We start from the raw sequence: 25,871 nt of genomic DNA on the forward strand, positions 1-25,871 counted from the left end.
TTTAAAAGTACCTGGGAATGATGAAGCAGGCACCTTCCGTGCCTGAAACGACTAACGGGGCCCCCGGCGCTCTTCTGCGCAAAACGGGGGCCTCCCTAGACTTGGCAGATAGAGAGGGGCGGCACGCACCCTCTCTGATTCCTTGTCGGGCCCCTTCTGGGACCCGGGATCATTGGGGGGCCCCCTGGGCCTCCACCGGCCCTCTCCAGGGGGGGCCCAAGTCAGGGAAATCCTTGCAAGGTGGAGGGGGGCGCCTCGCGCTCCCCCCTCTCAGAAACGCGGGCCCCTCCGGGGACCCGCTAACCCCTGGGGTCTCCCTGGACCTCCGTGGGTCCTGCCACCATGGGAGACCCCGAAGTGGACTAATCCTGGCCCGCGAGGGGGCCAACACGAGCGCTGGGGCCAGGGCGAGCCTCCAGTGAGGCTGCCGCCCGGCGCTGGATAGCAGGAGAGTCCTCCGGGACCCCTGCGTGTGAGGGAGAGGCGTCCTCCTCTCCCTCGACGTCGCGGCCCAAGGTGGGGCCTGCTGGTGCCCCGGGGGCGCTCCAAAAAGCGCGCGTCCCCCGGGGGCACGATAGGAGCGTGCTAGCTCCTTCCTTTGCTTCAGAGAGTGCCCCGGGGGCACTAGAGACAGCGCGAACCTCGCGCTCGGAGGCAGATGCTCTGCCCGGGCTGCGGCGGTGATTTAATCCCAGAAAAGGCGCCGTAAAGAGCGCAAAGACACATTGAGGCTCCCGGGCTGCGGCGGTGATTTCCCTGGGCAAAAGAAAGGCACTTTTCAAAGCGCTGAGACACCTCAGCAGCCCCGGTTGCGGGTGTGATCCTTTTCAAGCGCTTTTCACAGCGCTAGGGCAATTATGCAGCCTGGGCTGCGGCGGTGATCTTCTTTTAGCAAAAGAAAAGCGATTTCAAAGCGCAATGGCACATCAGCAGCCTCAGCCATTAAAAGAATGCCTTGTTCCTGGTTAAATCATTCTGCGCAAAGGTTTGAGGGATGTTGCAGGGGTCAGGGGCCACAGCACCCTGCCCCTGGGAACAACTAAACAAGAAGGAGCACAGGGCTGGTGGGCCCAGCTACAGGCCAGCACAAGGGGTGCAGATGGTGGCAGTTCCTCCTAGTGACCAGGCAGGTCACAGGTCAGCACAGCAGCAGCAGTCCATGGCGGTTTCCTGGTGAGTCCATTCATCAGCGTTCTGTGTCCAGTTTCAAGTTCCAAGAATGTTCAAATTGTGGGGAAAATTCCCCTGTACTTATAGTCCTGTTTTACAGTGTTTTACAATGATAGGGAGAGGAGGTTCCAGCCAGTTACAACTGGTTCTGGGAGTGCCCCCTCTCTCCTTTCAGCACAGGCTCCAAACATCAGTGGGGGGTTAACAACCCTATTGTGTGAGGCCAGGGCACAGCCTTTACAAATGTAGGTGTGCCCCGCTTCTCCCTTCTCTCAGCCCAGGAAGACTATTCAGTATGTAGATGCACCTCAGTGACACCTCCACCCTCCCTGTGTACAGGCTGTGTGAAAAGTATGCACAAAGCCCCAACTGTCACTCTGCCCAGACGTGGATTGGAGTCAAGCTGCAAAACACCAGAATCATAAGCACAGATAAATGCGCACTTTCTAGAAGTGCCATTTCTGTGATAGTAATAAAAAATACACCCACACCAGTAAGCAGTATTTATTATCCCCATCACAACCATACCAAACACGCCTACGCTACCCCTCATAAATCAGACAATACCCTTTACACATAAGGCAGGGCATTTCTAATGCAATCCTATGAGAAGGCAGCACTCACAGCAGTGAGACACCAAGTTAGGCTGTTTGTCACTACCATGACAGGCCATGCAATATGGCACATGTCCTGCCTTTCTACATACATGGCACCCTGCCCATAGGGCTAGCTAGGGCGTACTTTAGGGGTGACTTACATGTAGTAAAAGGGGAGTTCTGGGCCTTGCAAGTAAATTTAGATGCCAGGTCCCTGTGGCAGAAAACTGCGCACACAGGCCCTGCGCTAGCAGGCCTGAGACAGGTTTGAAAGTCTACTTCAGTGGGTGGCGCAAGCAGCGCTGCAGGCCCACTAGTAGTATTTAATTTACAGGCCCTGGGTATAGAGATACCACTGTACAAGGGACTTATAGGTAAATTAAATATGCCAATTAGGTATAAGCCAATCATACCAACTTTAGATGGGAGAGCACCTGCACTTTAGCACTGGTCAGCAGTGATAAAGTGCTCAGAGTCCTAGAGCCAACAGCGAGAGGTCAGAAAAACCAGGAGGAAGGAGGCAAAAAGACTAGGGATGACCATGCGTATGGCCAAAAGTCCAACACTGGGTAATGTGACATATCAACTGTGAAGTAGATAACTGAAATGTGCCTACTGTCAATTTACGTAGCTTGTCAATACAACCGTCCTGATAATATGTAGTCTGAGAATTCTGCACAGTGCCCATGATTGCATCATACTCTGCCCATCCTGAGGGACAAATCGGATGAAGTGAGAAACCATACACCACCATGCTGTGTTGGACAGAAGAATGCTTCCTCAGGGGATAACCAACTCATCAAATAGTGGCCTCAAAATGTTGTAAACATGCAAAAATAACACAATAAACATGCCACACTAATCTAAGTAAACACAAAAAAAAACTGCACAAATGAAGGGGTCTGAGTTAACATACAAATAGGTAATCATGCCGAACTGTGTCACAAATGATGAATAAGGGTCATGAAGACAAGAATACAAGATTGCCAATGAGAACTCATCTTATAAGGGTGTGCATGATCATCACACTGCAGTCAGACCTAAAACTGTTTCCCCAATACCGTCTGGAAGCACTGTTAGTGACTTTGAAAACACACTTATCAACAGAAACACATTGGGATCCATATTAACTGTGATTGGTGGTTGCAACAAAGGGTCGACACTTTGCAAGGTAGCTCCGGGCTAGCTGCCAATCGTACAGCTCAGTTGGGATTTGTTTGTAGCATAGGATACAGATGTTATAGTACCAAATTGATGTACACTGAATCCAAACCCACGATCAAGTACCATTCAACACATACAATTAAGGGGTAACCAAATATTTATTAAATGCTAATCACAGATGAGGAAACTGAGGGAAAAATCTTACCTACCCTAATCTACCCTGACTACTCATTACCCACAACTGTCCCTAACTAACCTAAGCTTCACTTACTTATCACATGTAACAAAACGTTCTAAACATCTACCCCCCACACCCCCTATGAGACGGGACACATGGAGGACAACACATACTAACCTAAACACATACTATACTATCCTATACAAATATATTTTTTTTTGTATTTTTTATTATTTTTGTTTTTGGGGATTTTTTTTTTTTTTTAACACACAAGAACCCCAACGTAGCCAACACGCATGTAATAAGTAAAAATAGAAACAAGCAGGCCCCCCACCCCACACCCACTAACACTAACTAAACTAACAGCCTATACTAACTTAACACTAAGCCCCCTAAGCCCACTAACTATAAGAACAAGGAAAGAGGAGGGAGGGGAGGGAATCATGTCCATCAAAAAAGTGTCTAGAGGTTGGCCCTCCGGAGGGTCCTCTTAATGGACTTAACCCGCCGGTTAATGTGACGCACGTCCCGGCTCAGGTGGCTCAACTTGTGAAGCACTTTGTCCATCTTATGTTCCATTCGGTTGAAGGCTGCAGGATCAACAGATGGAGCAGTGGCAGTCTGGGTACCGGTGGAGGAGGTCTGTGTGGGTATGGTGCCAGGCCTAGTGGGCTGTCCTGCACCGGTGGCAATGCTGGGGCCTGGAAGTCCTGCAGATGTTGGACCAACAGTGGCAGCTGTGGGTGGGGCCACCTGACTCGTATTGGTGGTTGTGCTGGTGGTGGCTGTGGTGGGCAAAGTAGGCCCACCCTGTGGGAAGGCTCTCCATGCCCCGGAGGCCCGCTCATGGCGATATCGCCGGGCCATCCTCCGGAACCCCGACTCCACCAGCAGGATGTGCTGATATCGCATGGCCCAGCGGTGAAATTCACGGACCTGATCTGGAGTCATGTTAGCAGCTGTGAAGACAAATGCAGATATTCTACATTAGTAACTGCATTGTTTGAAATGGCACAGCAAGTTTATCAGACATTACATCTACTGTACTTGTAACAGCTCATATCACAATACAGAGCATTGAATGTCCCTGAGGAAGTATATGGCAGGCCAGACTACAAAGGTCACATCACACAAAGCACATCATCCATAACCTACAAGATGGGTAATAACTGGCTTTGACTTGCAATCTGAGTTCTGCCAGTTATCATCTAAGAATCATGCTGCATATCCTCCGCCAAGACCTGGGCTACAAATGTCAGTGTACGGAAAGCAAAACTAAAGCCACATGGTCTGCAAGTTGTAACTGGACTTGCCAGTATAGTACCGAGTGCCAAACCTTAGTGTGTATGCTAGTATGCAACCAAACCGTCACTTATTCACATGTATGTGTAACATACTGGTAGTATCAGTACTAGGTACCCCATTCACAAACCCATGGCCGTGTTTGAGGTTGGGGGGTGGATACACAACTATAATTTGCCAACAACATGTACACCGAGGAGTGTATAGGAAACTCCACACATGTTTGTCTCTACAGACACACCACAGGTAAGGTCTATCCACAATTAGGAGTCAGCAAACCCTAGAGCACTCACAGGGTCAGACATGTCAGGAAATGCAGAACTTGGTACACAACATATACTTCCAGTGAGGCCTGACTTACATCAGACACAGAGTTGCCAGAACACCCATGATCATGAATTGCATGCACACCTAGGCCATTGCACTCAGGTTCCACAGACTTGTTGCACCACATGTGGAAGTACATGCTGCTAGGAGGTTCTACCTACTGTTTCAAAATAACGTAGGTAAATAGGGAAGCAAAAGTCTATTGGAAAGATATTTGCTGTACCAATCTTACAGAATGTGGGTTTGACAGGCTGACTAAATTGGGGATGACTTCCATTGCGACTCTTGGTGATACAAGTGTCATACACATGACTAACCCCTGTACTCACAGTGGGGCCTACAGGGATGTCCTACAATCCCTACATGATACCATTGGATACGCATTGGCAAACTCAAAACATGTGAGAACTGCATTCCCACTCATGGAACAAGAGAAAAGCTTGCCCAACGCATCACACCTTGCTATGCGTCCAACTCACACGAGTCCATACCCAGCAAACACAACACATAACAGACATATCAACACTTACTGGAGTGGTCGGGGTCCTCAAATGTCGCCACCTCTCCCACAGTGTAGGGTGCCGGTCCACCTGTAAGGTATGGAAGGAAGAAATGTGCTCAAAATCTGTGCACAGTACAACAATTTCATATACATTTACAATGTGTAGGCTGAATAAAGAAATGGCAGCCATTCAGACATGATGGTACTGCATCTGATATATCACGGCCAACGTGTACATAGCATGGGTCTCCTGTGACAGTTACACACATATCTGCACACATACATTGGCCCTAACTATCATGTGGGTGCAATCATGCCCCGTAATTGGTGAGCACTAAAAAATATGGAGTGTAATCGTCTCATCATGTTCATCCAAGAGAGACGTCCAAAGCCTGGTTACTTGAGGACTGCATTACCAGTCAAACATGCCTTGTGGCCATGACACATTTATTGCACATAGGTCCAATGTACAGAGGGAGGGGCAGGGACTTTTGGAAGCCATCCTGTTGTTACAGTTTATTCAATTGATGTGGCCCAGCTATGATGATTTGCACCAACCATGGAGATGTGAGGCCATGTGCATACACTTGGACTGCCATCCATATTTGGATTGTGGCTCAACAAATTCCAACAAACATCTTAAGATGTTACCTGAGGGCACCTTACACCTTTTCACGATGTTTTCAAATCAAGAACTGACATGTATCCAAAAAGATCAAGGAACACAATAATCCCACACATTCATAGTACTTCTGTGAACGCTTTCCTGCCACACTCACCAGACTCACATGAGACATATGTCTGAGCCACTATGCTATAATCAATTGACGTGAAGGCAGCACTCATTTTCTGCATCATGTAGTGATTCTAAAGTCAGTCTAGCAATTGCGTCAACATAGTTGGCCTAAATGTTGGTACATCTGTACTTCTCTGTCAATAGTACCCTATATGGACATGATTGGCTCATATTTTGTTAGCTGTTCTGACAAAAAGGCTGCACCAATTTCCTTCATGGAAAAGTAACCTGTAAGTTTGCTGAGCACATGCTACCTGACAGCTAGCAATTGTGATCCTTGCCATAGTGCATCAATGATCCCCTTATATTTCCCCAGCATTACACACAGTCAGCGAGTTAGCTGGCAGACATTGTACTAATTCCCTGATGTCACTACAGAGCATTTAATCATGCACATTAACATAATTCGTACTCACCAACAGTGCCACCAATCATGATTCCCAGGTGGTCCAAGAGATTCTGCTCCCTGGTGATGAGGTCAGCCCACCGATGCTTCACCTGGTGGTCACTCATCTGGCTGGCATACACACGCTGCAGGTGATGCAGCACCTTTCCCCACCGGATTCTGCGTGCCTCTGTCGGATACCCCTGTATCACCCTGCCTGGATCATGAGCGGCAAGAAATGCGTCACAAGCAAGATAAACCCCCCCAACTCCTCTTCCCCCATCCTGCCAAGACGTGGCCTACCAGACATACTTAGAAGTGAAATGGAATAGGGGTTAAAGAAATAGAAAGGGGAAAAGGGGGAAAGTAGGGGTACAAAGACAGAAAAAAAGTAAACCTAAACACTAAAAGAGCCCAACTATCCCCAAACTAACACTACCCACAACAGACTCCCACAAACAAGAAAAACACAAGATAAATGGACAAATGTAGACAAAACACAGTATACACCAACAATATTTATTTCACAAATTGACAATATAGATAGCACACAGGACAAAAACAGCACAAAATCTCAGGACAACACTCTCTACACAGCCACACAGTTTAGAAGGATCATAGACTGCAAAGTGAAAGTGAAAGTACACCCACTGTACATGATCTGTAAACAGGATATCCTATTACATCACTTCCTGTATGAAAAGTCCCACCTTTTTCGCGTAATGCGTCATTTTTTGTTTACCAAAACTGTATTTGCATCATTTTTTTTGACGCACAGAAGTGAATATTAACCCGCATCCACATAATGGTACATGGACTGTACAAATATCTGGATGCGAGCTAAATTTCACTCCTGTGCGTCAAAAAAAATTACGCAAATACAGTTTTGGCAAACAAAAAATGACGCACAACGTTAGGGACATCAAAATTACAGTGCATTAACTGGTTTGGGGCATTTTTACTTGTTTTTTGGTTATGTTACATTTGGGACACATCAGAGATTGGCTAATTGAAGACAGTATGGTGTTGATGGTGTATGTTCACATGTGTGACATCATACTGCAGCGGAACATGATCCACTACTCCCTTCACAGTATTTTTACAGTTGGCTGACGCAATAGATGGTCATAAGTGTGGCCTACATATATGTGTTGCACAAATTGTGCATGTTTGGCATAAGGAGAGGATAGCAATGTGACGCACATATGTACAATACCTAAATGCCTTTGGCCCAAATTGTGTGCTTTGGCAACTAATGTGTTGGTTGACCAAGTGTGTGTATCACATGAAGCATAATTGTACATATGGTTGTATGAATGTGATGTCCATGTGTCCAATCCTTAGATGCAAGTCATATTGGAAATGAGCGAGGGCATGTGTTAGTCATACATGTAACAACACCCATAAAGTGTACTTCCAAGTTTTAGGGTCACGTAGACACCACATGTGACATAGCATGCACCAGATGGATGCCAGACGCTTGTTCATGTGAATGGTCCACATTTTCTACATCCTATGTCCTAGAGTATTGGTAAGAGTTTCCTAGGCACTACTTGGAGAATCCCACAGTGAGTCATACACATGCATTGCGGAAGTGGGTACCATGTTGTTTGCACAGACAGACAAGGGTGAATCTCAAATGTATGATGACACCACAGTTGAGGCCATAGAAGTGAGCCCCAACTATCAAGTGGCTGGGGTGGACCAGCATACAAGGCAGCACGTGTCCACTTATTTCCAGTGATCAATTGCACATAGGTGTCTTGTTCATGTGTGTGGTCCAATGATGATCCTGTAAATTGTTTGGGGTGTAATTTGTCACTGTTCGGTCCAGGACTCATCATGAGTCAGTGGCAGCTATTCCTGTATGTACTGAGTATCCTTGGTTGATCAATGTGAGTAAAGTGGATGTGGAAATGTGAACCTACATGTGGATGGTCCCACCCTGTCACTAAAGACGTGTAATGAGACAGTCAATAGGGCAACCTTGGTGTGCTGAGTGAGATAATGTCTCAGGTGTCATGTTCCGGCAGGTGTCATTACAACATTTGTACACAGGTTGGCCTCTGCACTTCCCACTGCATCTGGGAACATCATAGCCTCTGTGCTGATTATTCTCGCAGCTATTCACCACACACGGCCCATCACTATGTTGTGCGCACTGTGATTCTGTGTGTGAACTGTCATGGTCCTGACATTTGTGTATTATTCATGGACATTATCAGAGGTTGCTGGCTGTGCTGAAAGCCCCATACCCAATCCCTGCCTACGGCCCTGGGACACTGTCACACTTTTTCATTTATGCATAAATGCAACCCAGACAAGGGATGGGCCATGAATTTTGCTTTTCCAAGAGGATGTTACTCAAATGGTACAGTTAAAAGGCAGATGATGCTATACAATGTATTTGTGTATGCATGGAAGAAGCCCATGCCCAATGCCCCCTGATGAATGAGAGGTTTGCTAACACAAGTGTGGTACATATGTAGACACAGGGATACTTTAGTGTGACGCACAGACAGTTGCCAGTCAGGCTGACAGAATGCAAGGTGATTCAGGATCCAGTTACTTGACAAGTTACGTAATCAGTGGTCTGACTGAGACTGTTTGGAGGACAAACTAGACAGTTGACATGTCAAACTGTGTATGTCCTGTGTTTTTGAAGGTGACAAATGAACCCAAGGGCTGTCTTACACGGCTTAATTAGTATCAATGCTTGACGGTGTATTTGACATAATGGCAACTCCTTTGCTGTTCCAGGCATCATCAGTGGCAGTGCTTTTTGAAATGGGTGGTGTGCATGGAGGTGATCACAGGTGTGGGCTGCATCTGTTTCTCACCAGTCCTGTAGGTGAGACTTACATTCTAAGGGCAAACAGACATTTTCACAGGGGAAGCAATCTACATGTGCTAACAGGGCTTTGAAACTAGCAGACAGTGTATAAATTGACCTGACGTCCTTATAGTCAGATGTTCTATGACAATGGCATACCATAGGAAAGGGTGTAGCACACTGGTTTGCTAATGTTGGTCTGTGTGTGTAGAGGAGGGAATATCAGGGTACACATCTTAGTATTCCAGGGACCTCTTCCAACAGGTGGGTTGTGACCAGGTGCATGGATGTGTCAGGAGTTAGGAAATGGGCTGACATGTACATGGAATGTCATGTGCGCAATGCTTGTCATATGTGTGCTGTCTATGTTCTGCTTCTAGGGAACTCTAGTCACAGATAGTCCTTGCAAAGATTGGATGCAGTTGGACTTACTGCTGTCAAGGGTCTGGTCAGGCATTCCTGTTACTGATGCCAAAAGCACATTGACTGCCTCAGGTATGAGGCTTGTTTTCCCCTTATTGAGTGATGGTGTCTTAGTTGTGTACCATAAGCTGCGTTGGACCTTGATTTCAACATGTATGTGTGAAATAGTTGTGGTCCTCTGCTATTGGCCTTCAAAGGAGAAATGTACATGATATATGTTATTAAGAGTGTGTGTGTATGTGACCATTGTATGTTAGGCATCACATTAGCTCTGGGATGTTCCGTGTCCTACTCAGTATCTCAGCAATGCTCCATGAGGAAACACTCTTATTCTGATAAGTAGAGATGAAGGTGTGCAAAAAGGAATAGCCAGACCATGATATGGTGATTAGAATAGGTGTTTATTTAAATTCGTTAACTAAAGTGGTGAAGGTGATCATATTCAAAAGAAATTATTTACGATCTGTTGCCGCCTGCATATACCAGCGGCCGTGTTCTGTAGTTCCCGCTCTTGTTGCAGGCCAGCATCCTCCTCTTCAGGCACGTGTGGCTCTGGTTCCAGGAGGGGAATGTTTCTTTTGATACAAATGTTGTGCAATATTGCACATGTGAGGATGATCCTACAGACCATCTCCGGGAAATATAGGAGGCTACCACCAGTGATGTCGAGGCAGCGGAACCTTGACTTGAGGATGCCGAAGGTCTGCTCGACAATGCTGCGTGCTCTCCTGTGGGCGTCATTGTAGGCACGCTCTGCAGCAGTACTTGGGTTGCCAAATGGTGTCATGATCCATGGCTGGATGCCATACCCCTGATCAGCTCCAAAGAAAATGATTGGGATCATGTTGATGTAGCTGGCACTATTGAAATGACCTTTCATGGCAGTAGTTGTCTTGTGTTGTCTGTGACTCTTTTGTATTATTGTGTTCCTTCTTAGGCTTGTAGGATGTCCCATCTGCATTGTGTTGTTTCCTTGGCTGAACAAGTGTTTGTGTGCTAACCATTTGTCAGCAGTATGTTTTGGGATTTGCAGTACAGTGTGCCCTCCCTAGCATTGTGACTTGTGATACAGGTGTCCATGTGTCTTCACTGGGGGTGAGAAGATAGTTCCATGCACAGTTAAATCAATGTACCCTGGACATCCCATACCTTTAGACTTATGCAATGGATTAATGTAAAGGTCATTGGGACACTTACAATTTGCAAGGTGAGATTTAGGCAACCACACTCATTGACGTCTTAACATTAGGCTGTACAGTAATTTCCGATGTGTGACAGGTTCAATGGTGACCTAAGAAACATGACTAGCGATGTCACGACCTCAGTGTGTTCCTTTTCACATGTTGCTGTTGTGGTGTATGTGTTGTGTGTCCTAGAGGGTTGCTGTGCAGTGTGTATATAAGTAGGATTTGTACTTACCAACAAGTAGTCCATTGCCATAACGTCCATCCTGGAAGTGTTCATTGACGGTGCAGTGACGGAAGATGTATGAGTCATGTACACTCCCAGGATATTTAGCCACGATGTTGTTGATCAATCCCTGATGATTGACTATGGCCTGCACGTTGATGGAATGTGTGTACATCCTGTTGCGGTAGAGGTGTTCAGTTGCAGCAGGTGGCACAAGGCATACATGTGTGCAGTCGATTGCACCAAGGACGTGTGGGAAGCCACTGATGAGGTAGAACCCCTGTTTTGTTTCCTGCTGCTTCTGCAGTGTGTTAGGGAAGCAGATGTGGCGTGGTGTCAGTCGAATTATGGCATCCAGTACTTTGGGCAAAAAGGCGGAGAATGATGGTTGTGATATTCTGCCAACCAGGGCACCAGTTGTTTGGAAAGAGCCACTTGCCAGCATATGAAGTACGTCAAGCAGCTTTGCTTCTGTTGGGATGGTGCAGGGTGTCACCAAAGTGGGGGCCAACTGCTGTTCAATGTTGCGCAGCAGCTGCTGAATGGCCTGCCAGTTCAACCAATACCTCTGGATGATGTTGTGTTCCCTGAGGCCCTGAATGGTGGTTCTTGGGCGGAATATCCTCTCCTGCCTTCTGTGCTGCCTTTGGGGTCCCTACTGGTGTTGTGGTAGCTGCTGTTGTTGCTTCTGGGTTCTGCGTCTGCATGCACGCTGGATTAGTATCACCTCCATGGCTCCCTGTTGCTGCTCTGCTGCTCTGCTGTTTGTTCTGTGTGTTCTGATTAAATACAGGTGTGTTTGCCCCATTTTAACGCCTGCCCTGACAAAAGCGTTAATTTTTTACGCAAATCGGGCTGTGCGTAATTTTCTGGCTCCGCCTCCCGTCCGTGTGTCATTTTTGCCCGAAAGCATAAATACGACGCACGGCCCTTTAAGCCATTTTTGGGACGGGAATGCCTACTTTGCATATAATGAACGCAAGGCGGGTTGCCGCATCCAAAAAATGACGCACACAGCGGAATTATCATCCGCGGGCTCGGGCGTCAAAGTTTAAATGCGGGGCAACGTTTGCGCTGATTGTGCGGCAAAAGTTTTGATGCACAATCGGCGCAGACGGAGTATAAATATGCCCCAATGACTTTCCCAATGAAGGTCCACTAAAAGCATAACGTCTACCCTAGGTCAATATCTAATCATTCAAAGTCCCATATGCACCAGCCTGCCTGTGCACAGCTAGCAGACTGCACATGACAGTAGTCTCACATGTGCTGCGCTCGCGTGTGCATAAGTGTGTGCGCATGTGCTCACATGTAACCAGCTAAGCTCCCCTTATCCTAGCTGTGTCACAGTGGTCTTGTCTTAAAAGACAGATACTGGTTGTAAACATGAGCCATCCATTTCCCATGTGATTGCTGTGGGTGAGACACATGTATTGAGCCTCATGCACAATAAAAAGTACCAAAACTGTTTGATCCAGACAAGCAAAGAAATATGGGTCTATTCAATGGGTTGTATCCAATAACAACAGTAATGTTTAACACGGAATGTTTACTAATAGCATATTTTTTGTTTGCTTACGTAACTGTGACTAGGTCAGCCCCCATCAAAAGACAAAGATTTAGGGGGCCATTGTAAGAAGAGTTTGCCAACAGGGGGTTCAGATACCGCGGGATCCACTGTCGCTAACATTGGAAGGAACTTGAAAGGTGGACTTGCCTCATTGCTGTAAATTAATTGACATCAACAGATAAAGTGGATGAAGCAATTATTCTGTGAGTGAATGAAGTGCATTTTGGTAGTGGCCTTTCCAAACTTCGATGTGAAGCTGAAGGCAAAGGAGAATTGCAAGGAGGTAGGTTTAATCACTTTGAAAAAATAAGTATGTTGCGTACAACCCTTCTTTATTGTTTGCTGGTGAGAACAGTCCATCACAAATGTGAATAATATACAGTTGCCGCTATAACAGGTACCAGCAGAAAATAGACTTTTAATTCAAGGAATGGTATATTCAATACATTTGCAACCAGGGAACCAAAAAACCCTTTCATTCTAGCTCTATGTGTTACCACAATGATTTCACTGTCTATACTAGTAATGTTTTACTAAATTTGTGCGTACAGGTTTGCATCCTAATGTGTATGGGCATTAATATGTGTACTAACAGACTACATAACAAGCATAGTTTTAACAAATTGCTTTATCTTTGAGCATGTAATTCTTCATTGCAAACATGAAGGATATCCCATCTCATGTCTTACAAGTAAAATAGGCAATAATGTAACTGTAATCTTGGAAATAGAGATCTATTACACACATGGTGGAGTATCCCCATCGACCAAACTTGAAACAACAACCTTCATTAAGTGGTACAGGTAAAAAGTGATGATCAGGGTCAGTTTTCTATAAAATATAAAACGTAATGTGTTGGCAGTACTGTGCTAATAAAAATACTTTGGAACATGGATAGTATTCCTTGATGATTATTTGAGGGTGTGAATTATAAATGGACATTCAGTGCCTTAATATGAGTTTATCAGTTGGGAAAGCTGTCTGCCCTATGCAGTGACTTTCCCACTGGAGCTATTATGGGTTTCCCACTGGCCTAGCGGGAAACAGGCTACATTATTGTATCTGGCTCATAATCGAGCTGGCAGTAATGCTGTAGCCAGCGGGGTGCACTAGCACCCTCGCCATGTTCACTGTCTGCAATTCAGACAGTGAACATTGAGATGGTGCTGCCCCGGGGGGACTCTGCACTGCCCATGCTAAGTGCCAGTTCTCCGCCAGCTTTTTCATGGCAGTGCTACCACCATGAAATTGCTGGCGGAGAAGGAGGTCGTAATCCCCAGGGCACTGCTGTTTGCAGCACTGACTTGGTGGATTAGGACCACCACTAACCTTCAGACCACCGAGATGTGAGATTGTGGCAGAAATGGCAGTTCCCTGGCAGCCCGACCTCTAGGGTTGTAATGTGGTGGTCGGACCTCCACTATGAGTGTGGCGGTCGAGAGACCACACTCATAGTTAGGCCCTCTGTTCCTGGCTAGTGTATGAACAGACTATTTTTATAAAGGCAGGTTAAGGCTTCACACACACCAGTTTTGAGGTTAGGTAAATACAATGTAGAATGTGCAATAGCAGATAATAACAAATGTGAATACTGGTCTGGGATTTGTAGTCTACACCATGGAGGGAACATTGATGTAACAATATTAAATAAATAAAGATAACAATATATGCCTCATGTGACTTTGCCTTTGACAGATGGGATATCCCTTCACAAAAATGGTAGAATATGCACACACCATATTACAAATGCATTAAAGTGTATGTCACTAACAGGTTGGCCAAAACATATGTCACATTTTTTATAGCGTCCTGTTCGTCAAACTCTATGGATGTTACAGAGTGTATTAAATTGATAGCCAATTGTGTATAGCTAATAAATGTTAGCTTTGCTTTAATTAGTACATTAGTAGATATTCTGCAGAATTTAAAGTGTGCAGATCCACCTTCTGATTCTGAGGCCTCCAGCTCTGATCAGCCCCTTGTGGTGGTGGCTGAAACATCATACAATACTACTTCTGCTCCTGTGGCTGCCACCACTACTACGAGACCCACCTTCACTACAGTCCCCACAATAGCAAGTCAGCACCCAGTGCGTAAGTATATGGGGGTTGCCTTCGCCCCAGGCATCTCTCCCCATGCTCCATTCCCACAAGCACTGGTGTCAGAGCAGGCACTGGAGATTCTGAAGAACTTCTTGGTGGGGAAAATGGCATTGTTGCATTCCAACTTTAGTGCCAGTCAGGAACTGGTCCAAGTCATTGACATCATGAAAGAATGTGCAGCGCCCTGTCTGCCACACAGAGATGTCTTCTTTCTGATCCTGTGTCTTCTGATGCTAGAGTTTGTGGCATACCTGCCCCTATTCCTTGCTCTGCCCACATGTCAACTCTCACAACCTGACCAAATTCCACAGCCTGACACCATTACAACACTTGTACCCAGCAGCTGCTGCCATTAGAGGATTCCAGGGTGCTGCCCACATCAATTTCCTACTTATGTGGATGGTAATTGTCAAGAACAATTACCATCCACATAAGTTGTTTTGTGATTATAAAACAGGGCTTTAAGCCCGTGCCATGTCTACCCTTGGTGTCTGGCTACCTCTCATTGTTGCTGAGACAAAAGTCAGGCAGCCAGGCATTACTGTGAGGGACACATGCTTTAGTGAGTATGTGCAACACAGCTTTTTTTTAATACAATCCCTAAGCAGGCTAAGGGCTGACCTAATGCCAGCCCTGGCCTGCAAATTTCAGGGGTCTGAAGAGACCTCAGATTCATGACACCACCAGCGTTATATTTACAAGCACTCCCGGGTGTTGAGGGCACAAGCCCTGTACTCCCGGAACTGTATGTCAATCATTTAATGACCTACAGGCAACACTCTTCTAAAGCTCATCACCCGTGGCGTGTTTGGAAAGGATGTTGCTTGCGGTCTGCGAAGGATTGAGGACTTGTGACTCAAGGTTACAGAGTCATGAGACAGTGATCCCTAGCCTAATGCATTCTGTAAACAGATACACTACACATGCTTTAGTGCGCACAGAGTATCTGTTTAGTACACGTAATCTGGTATCTGAAGTGCTCCCTTTGTGTGCTTTTAACTTGCAGGAGTGTTTCACTTCAGAACATCCTTTCATAACAGTATACTTAGAGGTATTTATTAACAGTTTTAATAAATGTCTCTCATTGTAGTGGTATTAACTTATGTACTAAAGTGAAACACTCCTGCCTGTAAAAAGCACAAAAAGGGAGCCCTTTTAAATATGACAGTTCTCGATGTGTGCATCCTGAACTCACATATTTAAAAGCCTCTTGTATGCTTTCACATGCAGGGCGTTTTACTTTAGTACATAAGTTTAGGTCACTATACTGAGACATATTAATTAAAACTGTTAATAAATACCTCTCAGTATAGTGATATGAATGGATGAACTATTGAGAAAGCATTTATTAAAATTGTTAATTCATGCCTCTCAGCATAGTGAAAATAATAGATGTACTAAAGTGAAACACTCCCGCATCTCCCACATGTTAAACGCATGCAAGATTCTTCCCCTCCTTTTTAAAATATCACCAGCCGCCACTGCTTGTACCTGATCCAAAGCCTATTTTATGCTGGGGTACATGTGATAATGACGCTCCAGGGTGCAGTGTTATGCGCACCGGGGGGCAATCCAATATTCTTCCCACATCGTTCGGTCCTTGTGCCCAAACCTCACTGGGGACTGAGTAATTTTAGTGGTATGCCCTGGACCTGCATTTTTCCTTGAGGGCCAAATCTCATAAATGCTTGCAGCATTATTCCATTCTCCTTGCTTTCCAGAAATATCCCTGCAGTTGAGCAACTGATGGTACACTGTAATTTGCAAAGGAGGTCTCTTCCTAGCAAATTGACTGGGTTACGCCTACTAAAGATAAACTGATGCTTTACAACAATAGGGCCTACTTGTAATCTCAGTGGTTGTGTTAAATATTCATTCACAGGTTGTCCTGTCATTCTGCTCACTGACCTAATTGCTCCACCTCCATTCACTATTTTACCTATCTCTAAATCACCCCATAATCCAAAACTGTCCCATAGCAAGAAACCTCACCATTCGCCTAAACATCCCCTGGACTCCCAAAAAAGGCAGCCCAAGTTCCCCCTAAAAGAATTGCTCATCTTGGCAGCTGACAGATAAACAGATGTTGGGTCACATCCTCCAAACTCTAAATAAGGCCTCTGATCCCAGACAGGCAGTGGGGGCAGATGGTGGGTCAACTGTCCCTGTGGGCAGTAAAGGTAAGCAGGAAGGGCAACTGCCACCATGCCTGTCATGCGTTCGATCAATCCTTTGCAAGCAGGGGCTGTGCTGGTGCAAGTGGAAAATGAAATCTAAGTTTAAACTAAACTTTTGAGAACATAAAATTATTTACACAACGAGGCTTAACACGCAGTTCCAGAATACAGAATTAGGAATGAGGGCATTTTATCCCTACAAATTAGAATCATTTACACACAAACTGTGTCAGTAATCTGGCATTCATAGAGGAAAAATTATAGCTGTAGGCTAGCGTTGTGGCCCTTTCTGTGTATTGGTGTGAACAAAATATTTGAACTTATGTTTTCTTACATTGAAAAGAATGCACGCTTTATTCTTATCTAAGGTAGAATGTGTTTTGACAATAGGAAATGGAGTGGGTGAAAACAGAAATGATTTACATATGAGGAAAATACTTTTCCTCTGGAAAACACAAAACGTATAAGTGCACAGCTTGTTTTGTGCTGTGTTTCCATAAACTAAAATTCACAACTGTTATATTTCTATAAGTCAAAATGGTTATGCATATATTTGACTCCAGGAATTCTTGGAGAAATAATACATTTGCAAATGTGCTTAATAGTCTAAGCTTAGGAGCCTCTATATGGGAGCAACCATCTGACTTATCCCTCATGTGTGTTGTAAGTTGCACCCAGTGGTGAAAAAGGTTTTCCACATGCCCATTCTCTTTCAGGTTCAAAATACAGGGGCCCTGATGTGTACCTTTTGACACAAAACTGCGCTAACACAGTCTTGCACCAAAAAAGTTAGCACGGACTAGCGCCATTTTTTAACGCCACTCGGGTGTCAAATTTATACTTTGATGCTGGGTGATGCTAAAAAATGTTTAGAGTCATTTTTCCCCCCGTTAAGTATTGTGCCTTGTCATAAGGCAAAATTACGTTAATGGAGGAAAAATGACTCTAATCTGGTTTACAACAGAAATGCACCATTTTTGCCTGCAATAGCGTCAAAAAGAGTCGCAATTGGAGCAAACAGTGCAAAGGAGCCCCAAAATGGATCCCCGAAGCCAGGAGAGACCGCAGGGAGACCCCAGTCAACCAGGAACCAGCCAGCAGGAACCAGACAAGACCCAGGGGAGGGAGAAGTAAAAGAGGAAGTGTTGTTTCAGCGCAGAGGAGCACGAAATACTGGTGAGAGAGGTGGCAGAGCATCAAAATCAACTCATTATCACCTCAAAATTGCCAATTGAAAGGGGAGAGGCAATCTGGCAGGAGATTGTGGATAAGGTCAACAGTGTGGCAGAGGTTAGGAGAACAGTGACTGAGTGCAAGGAACACTGGCATGACTGCAAGAGAAGGACCAAGGGAAAAATGGCATGGAACAGGAATGCAGCACTGCAAACTGGAGGTGGGAGTCCAGCACCACAAGAGGCCTTGGATGAGATAGAGGAGATGGTTTCACAGTCATCCCGGAAGAAATCGTTCCAAGGATACAAGGACAGGACAGTGCAGAATACCAGGAAACACCACAAAGGCAGGGCAAGTTGCATGGGGAAATATATGCATAAATGTTAATGCTAGAAGGGGGAGGCACATAGGACACACACAATGTATATCAAAGGAGTGCAGCAGGACACATTGCACATTAAGCAACTTGCACCTGCGTCTTGGGAGTGCTATGCACCATTGAAACAACCTGGACATATTAAGAACACCAGGCTTAAATACCCACATGTACAAATGCAGCACATTGGATGGATGGCATGTACAATCACTGTGCCAATGGTTGTGATATCACTAAATACCTTGCATTTAGTCACATCAACACCACTAACCCAACCAACACCTCAGAGACCAGGTAGTCATTCAACACCATTCTTGGGGCAACTGCATAGGGGCGTCCTTGCTGTAACATATTGTAACAGCCTTGCCTCATTGCCCAAACACATGTGTGCTGCATCTCACAGCACACTAGTCATTGCAACTGTCCCAACAGTCCCCAGGCATGTGCTGGTAGCACCACTACACTTAGACAACATATCCACATGAGGCAGCCATATCTACATCACGCAGTCAGGGTGTCCCCTGGGAGCATGGAACAATTAACCCAACAGGTGCTGGCGGAATAGCAGGCTGGACTGGAATCATTGGTAACATGCAAATACCTGGACCAACTAAACTGAAGTTGTGTTCAACCACACATATTGATGCTGAACAGAAATGTGCCAATACACAAAATATGTACCACATATTGCTAACAGTAGGTCACAACAGCCACAGGCTGAGCCCACAACTATTTGGACACAACTATGTCAGACACATGGGAATTGGGAAATAAACACACTCATACAACACATGGGGTATGGCTTCCACATAATGGTGGTTAATTGCACATCAACGGGTGGGGGATCGTGCATGGGCAAGCCAGGTGTTGGTAAGACTGCCAGTGCAGTGTACCCAATGCACATGGCAGTATGAGCCACACGTTGGGATGGCGGCTGGTAATATGTCTGTGCATGGTAGCTCTGTGGGGCACACACTAGACCATATAGATGGATCAAATGGAGTCAGTGCCAGTTGTGGCCTGAATTGGGTGTAACAGGACACACTGCACCCAAGCTACACCCAGCCCTGCAAATCAGGCAGTAGAAAGGGCAGAGGGCCAAGGTATGGGACACCTCGCACTGCTGATGCCAAGCACATGGGCTGTGCAGGGCCACTCAGAGGCACACCACACCACTTCACCGACAACCATTCCATGGGGGTTACACCGCAATGTACAGGCTAGAGAAACTTTGGAAATATACCTGGAGGGTTCTATTGAACGTATCACAGTTCTGGTGTCCCAGGAATGATGTCATGGCCAGACCCTCTGCTGCTGGTAATCTGCCATGTCCAGGCCATTGGCCCATTGGGCATTACACATGGACAACAGTTGCCACCACCACTTGTGCTGTAGTGGGTGAACAATTACACAGTGTCAGTCAGGTGCCCCTTAGACTGTTGCACATGAAATATGAACCTAATTCAGGCCCTGAAACATAACTCCTCTGAATTGGCAATGCCCATTGACACATTTACCATCAAGCACTGTCACATACAGAATGGTGTACACAGAAGAAATTTCATACCCATATTGGCCATCCCTGGGTTCAAACCTGAGCTTTTGTCACATGAGCTGTACTGTCACCATGCTGCACTCATGTACCATAGTGCAAAGAGGGCTGCATTGAGGGGGAAGACATGTGTGTTTAGTAAGGTAAACAACCTACTCCGACAGGAGTAGAAACAGTACTCTGCCAGGCCCATGAGTGCTATGCAAAGTAGCACACAAACACAAATCACAACATGAGGAGACATCAATGGCAAAAAGAGCACAGTGTGGCGACTATGCCATCCCTGGGGTGGTGCAAGGTCTCAGCACAGCATGGGTGTATGTAAAAGATGTAAGACTGTGACAGATGAAAATTGTCATGTGTGGTGCTGTGCCATGAGCACAGCAACACACATTGCAAGGCAACACCATGCAGATGGATGCAAAGGGAGGGTAGAACAAGATAAGAGGCCGTCAAGACACAATAAGGATAGCCAACGCACTTGCAAAATATGATGTAGACAATTGTGCCAACTGGGCTTCCATTCATGTGACATGCAGGTTGGGCATAGGGCTGTAGACTGCAGCTATGATGTACTGGAACAATCCATTGGAACTAAAGGGTGCATTATAGGCCTCTAGCGCCACTGGAACATCACTTTCAGTGACGCTCCAGTGGCACTAAGCACTGCACTGTATTGACAAGGTAGAGTTAAGACACTTTTCATGGCATTATGTCACCTTGTAAATAGGTAGCCACCTGATCATGGCAGTGCGTGGAAGACGGTGCAATGGGTGTTTCTGTGGGTGTGACACAGCAACACACAATGGCCCTCATTCTGACCTTGGCGGGCGGCGGAGGCCGCCCGCCAAAGTCCCGCCGTCAGGTTACCGTTCCGCGGTCGAAAGACCGCGGCGGTAATTCTGACTTTCCCGCTGGGCTGGCGGGCGGTCTCCTTCAGACCGCCAGCCAGCCCAGCGGGAAAGAGGCTTCCACGATGAAGCCGGCTCGGAATCGAGCCGGCGGAGTGGAAGCTGTGCGACGGGTGCAGTTGCACCCGTCGCGTATTTCACTGTCTGCGCAGCAGACAGTGAAATACATTTAGGGGACCTCTTACGGGGGCCCCTGCAATGCCCATGCCAGTGGCATGGGCACTGCAGGGGCCCCCAGGGGCCCCGCGACCCCCCCTACCGCCATCCGGATCTCGGCGGTCCGACCGCCGGGATCTGGATGGCGGTAGGGGGGGTCAGAATCCCCGCGGCGGTGCAGCAAGCTGCGCCGCCGCGGAGGATTCAATGGGGCCGCGGTACACTGGCGGGACCCCGCCAGTGGTGCCGGTCCGACCGCGGCTTTACCGCCGCGGTCGGAATCCCCATTGAAGCACCGCCGGCTTGTCGGCGGTGCTCCCGCGGTCCTCCGCCCTGGCGGTCAAAGACCGCCAGGGTCAGAATGAGGGCCAATATATTTCAATGCTGCCATACATGAATGGAATATTGTACACTTGAGGTAGGGCCAAAACTATTATGCCACCACCAGGGGTGGCATTAGTTGGGTGCAACAAGGAGGAATACATTTGTACCTCCTTCATTTCTGAATTCCTGTCTGATTCAATTTGCAGCATGCATAGGAAGAGCAAAATGCCAGAAATGATAATTTAAGTCCGTGAAGGTGTAACTCCATACACAGAAACAATCCTATGTAAATGATGATTTGGCTCTTCCAATTGTGCTGCATTCTACAGCTCACACAGAAGTGCCAGAGTGCCATTGGTGATTGTTAATGTGCATGAAGAGACACTTTCATACACATTAACAGTCACACCCCTCAACACATACATGCTTGCACAATGGTGCAAGGATGGCTACAATTACTCTGGCAGCTGAATCTTGCACCAGTATGGGGGGACAACACAGGGGTGCCCCATAATCGCTTGCATACGGTGCAATCTTGTGTCACCAAAGTGAAGCAGTGAGGCGCTTATTGCATAGCACCGTGCTGCACCACTTCAACATCAACATGGGCCTATAATGACAATGAGCCTCAATTATCAAGTCAGTGAAGTGACTTGTCAACTGCCATAACACAGACAGACTGATTATACACCATCTCATTGCAGAGGGTGATGGCTCTCCTGTGGATCTGCCTGTCCTGGAGTACCATGAAGACATGAATTACCAGCTGGCAACTATCAGCCAAGAGACCCTCCAAGAAGTCCTTGTGAACATGCAGACACCACCTCCAGTCGCAAGGAGGAGAATTGAATTGGCAGACATCCCACAGGCCCCACTTAGCACCCCAAGAGTATGACCTGCCAGCATCGACATAGCAGAGGACTCCGGGGACACAGGCCCCAGCTTCCAGTGGACAGTGGTGGGAGTCCAGAGGGAACTGGCCAAGGAGTTGCGTGTGGGGATGCAAACAATGGCAGCCAGACATAAGGGGATGCGGACGTGCATGGTTACGGCAATAGAACAGACTGCAGCCAACTGACTCACACACTCCCCAATGCGAGGAGTCCAGGAGTGTCTGAGGGACATAGCTTCTGCCATGAGGGAGAGCCCACAACAATTGCCCTCCGAAACTGGCAGCAGTGTGCCTGACGACAATAAGGACTCCATGTACCAGGAATTTGTCTCCCTCAAGACAGACATGGCTGTCTACCACAGGGATATTGCAGCTATACTTAAAAATCAGCAGCTCCTCCTTGCTGCAGTGATGCCATATGTAGTGCCACAGATGGCAGCTGCCGGGAATTGGGAGTCCACCTCTGCAACCACTGAGGTGTGTGTGTCCCCTCTACCTCCCCACCACCAACATCAAGGGTAGAGGAGGCACCACACACATTGGAGGATGAAGACGTGGACCAGATCATCTTCAGCCGTAGCAGTTCCCAGTAGCACCATCCCATGCTACATGGGCAGTGTTTTCCTTAGTCATGTGCTTGACATCATGCCAGTTTTGGCACTCTGACAGATATGCACTCCACCTCAATACACTGTTGACCTTTCTGCTATGGAGTGCTATTGTCCCTAAATTTCCATTTGGCAATTTATTGTACTCCTGCACTGAAAGACACTTTACCGAAACATGTCCTGTGACATGTCCCTCAAACCTGGACTTGTGTTGTGTCCCAATTGGATGGATTCGACACATGGGGTCATAGACCTGGACCTTGTATATACTTTGCACTGTTACACTTGTAAATAAACACCACCTACAGAACCAGCATGTTTATGTGTGTTGTGACACTTCTACTATGCCTAGTGTTTGTGATGTGTGTTACATGTCTCAAGTCACAGAGTGTTAGTACAAGAATGCATGTATATGTGGGCACACATCTATGCACATGGTCCCTATATGTTGTACGTTGATGTTGGCTTCATCCCCTACAATCAAATCACTGAATATGTGATACATTCTGAAAATATGTATGCTACACCCACTACATACTGCAAGAATGGGTGTGAAACAGTCATCGGGCAATTTTGTCAGATGGTAGTACCACTAGAACACATTGGTGTGAAATAGAGGGGCTCAAACTCATCCATTATTAGCACTGGTCAGTTTAGCAGGATAGGAATGATATGTAGGCAGTAGTAACATGTCCCACAGTGACCAACATCCCAAAACAAAACACATACAATGTTAGCTGAATTCCCACACCTATCCTGTCCTATACATGGTCAACATAGTCAGCGTGAGTGGTGGGAAGACTGGATGGCAGGTGCACAAGTAAGTAGATGTGTTGTAGCTGCCAATGTGACAGCTCAGTCATAAGGAGGTGTTGAAAATGTCACACACAATTTGCACTGTACACTCATGGGAAGACCCTGAGATTCAAGCGTATGACACATGAAGTAAGGGAGTACCCAATAACATTTATTATGATAAATAAATCAATTAAACAAAAATAATTACCACGTATCCTAATCTAACCTATCCTAACTATACATAACACACAACAGACCCTAACTACTCTATGCTACACTTACCTTACATATTTAACTACTCACTCTAAACATTCGCCCCCCACCCCTCTTATATCACAGAACACAGGCAAGACAACATATACTAAACTACACATTTACTATGACTAAACAAATATATATATTTTTGTATGTTTTTTTTTACAAACATATAAAAGCCCCAACATCACCCCTACCCACCCACTCACATAGTTAAATATAAAACATACTAAACCCACCCCTGCCACTCACCAGTGGATCACTCTGAGCAATAGCAGCGTGCCATCCTCCTGAACACAGATTCTACTGCCAAAAATGTGCCTATAGCGCACTGCCCTCTTCTGAAATACATGGAGTTGGTTCTCATTCATGTTGGCAGCTGTAAAAATGAGACAGGCAACCATCAGTGTCAGCACTGTGTGAAGTATGTACAGTAAATCAACTTACTATCAACATCAATTTGACATGCACTCCAACTCAAAATCCATATGGTACAATGGCCCTGATGGAAGAAACAACAACACTGCCTTAGCACCATTTCCCTTACACCACAGCCATTTACAAGATTAGGTAACAAACAAATGCATATGTGCTTAGCCTTTACACCATATGTGACAGTGCTAAGGCAGCGTCAAATTCACATTGATCAGGGTCACTGTTCCTCTTCTTAAGTGTCAAATTTTCAAACATACATCACTTGAAACTTGATGCTGTTATTGTGAGTATGGGATGATATTGTTTACCATAAGGGTTCAGTGTTGATAGGTACACATGCAAGTCCGATCAAAAGGACTGTCACCTACAATGTGCCCCAAGGAGTTTGGCCATGCAGATCAGCATCTCAACTGTCCAGCTCCTCCACCAATGCATGCCCACTCATACATGGAGTCAGTGGGTGGACAATATTTTCGGTGCTGACAAAATATGAAACTGGTATCCATAGGTCTCTCACTTCTACATTCATGTGTCCAGGTGTAGACACTCATCATTACCTGATCAGCCAATACCATTCCTCACACACTCATAACCATGCCAGCACACAATTGGGCTTGACCTGCATGCACGCCTATCACATTCCATTTAGTTGTCACGTAGGTGGACTACAAGATTATTGGCACCATGCTAGTAGACAAATGGCCACACATTCTTACATATACATCACAATACAGGGATGGTCCAATTTGTCAAGTAAATGGTGCATGACTGTGTTGTGTGAATGATGGTGTGTTCCAGTGGCATTACATATACAACAGTGCACATCTGAGTCACATAAGGAGCTACATGTGACGTGTCATCACCTGGTTTATACAATGCTGGCCATTGTGCATGGGGAACCACCTAAATGTGACACATTGCCACCATCCATTCTAATCTTCTTTCTGATCATTTCACAGCTCATCACTCCTGGCATTGGGTGCTGAACTCATGACTCACTCACATTAAACACTTAAACACTATGCAGGACGGACACAATCACACTTACTGGATATATCTGGATCCTCAAATCTTGCCACTTCACTTATGGCGTAGGGGGGAGGTCCACCTGAAATATATGGATGGAAAACCATGGTTAGTATCACATAACTGTCACTACTAGTGGACAACATATGGCAGTATGTCCTATTTCAGAAGAGTAAGGTATTCAACCAAGTTGTGGACAGTGCAACAGGCACACCACAGCATACTCACAATGAGACTATCACTCTGGTGTGTGAGAGACATTCATCTGCACTCTTACACTGGGCCTGAGACTCATGTAGTGCTACACCCTGCAAGAACTATGGGTGACCATTCTGTAGAAGATGGAACTCCATGGTATGAGGGGAGTTGTCCTGCAAGGCACACAGAGGCACTTTGAGGAGGACAAGTGGCTAAATAGTTAGTCTGCAAT

The sequence above is a fragment of the Pleurodeles waltl genome, chromosome 2_1, assembly GCF_031143425.1.
Source record: "Pleurodeles waltl isolate 20211129_DDA chromosome 2_1, aPleWal1.hap1.20221129, whole genome shotgun sequence".
In the NCBI taxonomy this organism is placed as follows: domain Eukaryota; kingdom Metazoa; phylum Chordata; class Amphibia; order Caudata; family Salamandridae; genus Pleurodeles; species Pleurodeles waltl.